The sequence below is a fragment of the Anneissia japonica genome, unplaced genomic scaffold, assembly GCF_011630105.1.
Source record: "Anneissia japonica isolate Jap-2015-1 unplaced genomic scaffold, ASM1163010v1 scaffold2994_len2133135_cov197, whole genome shotgun sequence".
Lineage (NCBI taxonomy): Eukaryota > Metazoa > Echinodermata > Crinoidea > Comatulida > Comatulidae > Anneissia > Anneissia japonica.
In genome coordinates, this window is record NW_022728550.1 from 1520075 (window position 1) to 1524933 (window position 4859).

General features: G+C 31.8%; 1 protein-coding gene across 7 annotated transcripts in view; it reads left to right on the forward strand.

The window, feature by feature from the left end:
* Nucleotides 1-4859, forward strand: part of LOC117114301 (neuron navigator 2-like) — a 137767-nt gene that overhangs the window by 20164 nt on the left and 112744 nt on the right. The window lies entirely within an intron of this gene.

Sequence of the window (4859 nt, forward strand, 5' to 3'; positions counted from 1 at the left end):
ATGTACACTTCCTAGACCATGCAGTCTTCAAAATAAAAATTGTAACCTTTGGTAATCAACTACATTTTCTACATACATAGAAATTTTTGAAACTTTATTAAAAGAAACCTAAACCATAATTCACCACTATAGACACTTTTTGACAAAAACGAAAAATTACGACTTTGTCACCCAATAGACAATGGGTCGTGTCTCATATTATTTGTTATATTTTTATTATTCATTATTTTCACTTGACTCGCATAAATAATTTTGTTCGAAGAACATTTATATGCAGTTGTACTTTGCAGCACTTCACTTGCAATTTGCAATTTTTAGTATATTTATTAACTTTAGACGAGATATTCCAATATTTTTTTTATATGGCACTGAGCTTTGGGGTAGAAAGAGTACTATAGAAAATGTACATAAAAAATCATAAATTTTTCCTGAATGTCTAAAAGTCAAGGACTTATATGTGTACAAGGATAATAAAATTATCAAATATATATAAATATATAACTAATACCTTATAAAATTAAAATATATTGCTCACAAATGCTAATATTTATTATTATATTTGATTATTTTAAGACCTACTGTACTTTGGTTTAACATAGGAGAGATAGCATATACGGTAACTATAATGATCTGGCTTAAAAATATGAACAATTAATGTGCCTTAAGTTATCAAATCATTTGTTAATCGCATTACATGATCAAGATGATAATAACAATTTATTCACATTAAGTTCTTGAATCATTTGTGTATTGCATCACTTGATAACTAAAGATAATTGAACAAAATTCTCATAATGATATTGTACTCTACAAAGTACAATAATGGTACAAAGTACTTTAATGATATTGTACTTTCGAAGAGAACATCACTGTAACAACTGGCACCACATTGCATCCAACCGTCAGATGGAGGACAGAACATGATGGATGGATTTAACAGAATGTGATATGCTAAATTACAGTGCTAGATGATACAATGATACATACTATTCTATTTTAAATTTAGATTTTTAATTTTAGGTTTGCCTGTTCTTTAGGCCGACTTGGTGCAGGCAGCGTTATGAATTATACATTGACTTATTCTATTGTATTCAACAATATTCTACCTCACTGAAAACAAATATCCATTACGTAGAATCTATGAATAAAATTTTGTTTATCACCAGGCAAATGCAAAAATTTACGGCTATTCAAATCCCATAGGATCATGTATATGTATGTCTTTCTTTTGATCTTATTGATGTGCACCAGGTTTCCATTAAACCAGAACAAGAATTGGAAGTAGTGAATCAATATTGGATGAATCATCAAATTATTGATGAGCGTACCTGTAATGCATGCTGTAGCGGCTCCCATTGATACGTAATGTATACACACGCTAGTATGAAAAACACGTTAAACAAGTATGATGATGGTGATGAGACTTGGACAGGTGGAAATATTCTGATAATTTTTATTACTTTCATTCTCTTTGATAATTAATTTCTTGCATATAAGATTGGCGATCAGATACAGTTTGATGTTTAGTGAATATTTGTGGATTACCATCTAGGGTTATGAATTTGGAAATTTTCAATTATGTTGATCATCAAAATTCAAAATGATAAACCCCTTTAAACTTACTAGCATTGCCGATATATTTTGTATACAACTCATCCAGGCTGTATCGCACTGTAGGTTGTGTTTTTCTTGTAACCTTTGCACTCGGCAAAGCAGAGGGAGTGTGTTCACATCGGAGGTTATTGCTCAGCATCATGTAACATTCTCCACAATGGATATGCGTTACAAGACATCAGTAAACCATTACTGTAATTGAAGTTGCAAATAGTGCTTAAGTTTTTTTCAAATTAAAGAGTAAATTAATATTCTTACCAGAATTAGGTACTTTCATATCATCTATGTTTAAAATGTAGAAGGCCCAAGCTACTTATGCTAACATTTGTTATGGTAGAGATAAGTGCACATGTATGTTGATCTTTTTATTTTTGTTTAAATTGGGTAATGCAGTACAGTAAGGCATCCGTTTTGTGTACCCTTTGGTACCAAGGGGTATTAGTAAATTGACAAATTTGTAAACTAGATCAGGTGTCAGTGTCTACTACCTAGGCATCTTCTGCCATTGAGCGCCGATAGGCTGACAGCTGCCAGGCCTAACGTGAACGACAGTGCAGCAGTGTAGTCTACTGCGCTAGAGCCTTGCTAAATTTACCTTCGATAAAAACCATAGTATTGTAATCGCTGGCATTCTCCTGTTTAACAAAGTATTGTTTTAATTCCTATGAAAATATAGGTTTTATTGATGTTTCTAACGTGTTCTTTCTAGTTTTTAGATCGCTGAATTGTGTTTATTTCGTGATCATCTAGCCTTTACGATGTCAATCAGTTGTTGACCCCAACCATAGAATTACTGTATAATAAGAATATTATTCGATGTCCGCAATACGCAGAGCTGTGTGTGTGTGTACCGTATAAGATGGGTGCTGTAGATTCAGCCAATCATATATGCTCATCATTTCAATGGTGCCCTCTATTTAACATTAATATTTTGAATACAGCTATGTTGAAACTCACGTTGCGTACACGATTTCAATTTTCTTTCCTCAGTACTTAATTTTCAAATCAGATACTCTACTTGGCCTTTTTTTTGCTACGATAGTTTAATAACTTATTTATATTATATGATTAATGAAATAATAGTTAGTCAAAGGGCTTATTTATGGTTTATAATATGTATACTAAGCCCGAAGGTGGCACTTTCTTATGGTGGCCATCTTGGATGGTACACATACACAACTCTGCATTGCTTCATCTCCTGCACTCTAGTTAAGTTTAACAGCTCTATGACCCAACACACTTGTTTATTTTTCATCGTAAACTGTGCACTCAATCCAACGACTGGCGTTGGTAGTTGTGTTTCTGGTTAGTTTATACTGTACTGAATTTTATATTATAGCGATTATTATAGCAGAAATGGAAAAAAGATTGAACTGTTAATAAAATATACAACAAACCTGATTTTATTAAGAAAAATATGCATTAACACTTTGAAAAACGTATGCGATAAGACTTTCCGGACGTCATTTGGTCAATGATGACGTCATCAAAAGCAAATACAATTCGTAAAATCGACTTCATAAAATCAACGTTTGTAAAACGGACGTTACAAACAGACATTTTACTGTACATAACATTTTCAAAAGTTTCATTTCATATCAAGTTGTAGCTGTTAATTTATCATCTACAAGTCCCTCTGGCTGTATTATTTGATTAATTTCTGAACCCTACTCAAGCCTTATCCATTACATTATGGATCAACTACTCTGTCACTTCTCTCCTGTGGGAAAATCTTTATTAAGGAAAAAAGACTAGCGAATGGATAACCACTTTCAAAATTGGGTGAGGTTTTGAATTACCTAATAATTTAGATGGGTGATGTAATTGATTGATTTACTACAGTTACTGCAATTTATTAAACTACAGTTTTTTTTATTCATTTAAAATTTACAAAAGGGAGGAATGAATTAATGAATAGACCTAAATGAATTTAATGTTGTGGCCTACCCAGGGACAGACAAGGACACAAATATTTATTATTTTTCCCTTCTAATGAAGGCACCACATCCCAAAGCTGCATCAGTTTGCTACTGATTGAAAGATAGGCCAATCAGCCACTGGCTCCAATTCAATTCACTTTAAACTTTGAATCTGGGCCACAGAGGCCCAGATCAACATAGGGTTGTTTTTCCTGTGTTCGTGCACATACAAAATAAAATATACAAAATGACCAGAGTTGGGGAAAAAATAATTTTAGGTACAAGCCAAAACAATAGGAAATCCAATGTTAACAGTTTGTTTGAAAACATCTATTTTAAGCATCTAAGAACCAAATTAGTTTTTAAATTTTCAAAGATAAAATATTATAACAAAATTATTTTAGCTATATAGGCACTCAAAGCTGGAACTATGGTAATTAATTGTTAAAAAAATACTCACAAAATGACGTTTTTTATATTGTTGTTCTGAGGTCAACCGCATGTCAAGCTTAATATTGATGGAAAGTTTAGGATGTTGATTGATCACTTTGTCCCTGGTATTAAAACTTTTTGATAAGGTGACCCTAATATCCAGCTGTGCTTCTTTGGCGACCCAGCCTCAATCCATATATATAACTTTGTTCATGAATCTTTCTTAAAGTGTGTATTTCGATTGAGAAGAGTCGGGGACTAAGGGACTGACATCGTTCTCCAATTGACAATCGGTTTCACTCACATGGGTTATGTACAATTCTTATCTATTTATTTATAAAAAATATACTCATATATATTATATACATATTTTCACCTACTAAAACGTTACCAACAAAGATGGAGTGACAGTGTGCCACATCAAAGTAGCTATGAGAAAAATATTACCAACCTGCTGCTCTGTCTTTGAGTAGCGATCATTTCAGAATAATAACATGCAGCTACTGGATAAGCTTGGTAAATTAACATCAGGCTATTAAAATCATTATAATTTTGGAACTAGATATCGTATGCTGATAATTATTTTGCTGTTTTATATATTATAATGTGATTATTAATGTCATTTTTGTTCTAGTAGTAAATAGTCGTTAACATTACTTCCTAGATTTAATATGTTTAATACACTATTTCAAAACTCATTTTTTATAAAGTACTATTCAATAAAATCATGTATGGGCATAAACATTGTTTAAAGGGCAAATTTAATTTTTTTACTGCACACTGAGGGCTGTACACAAAATCCAAATTGGGAAATTTGATGTTTACAATTTGCTTTTAAAAATGTTATATTTTTATTCAATTTTGCAACTCTCAAAAAAAGATATTGTATTATTG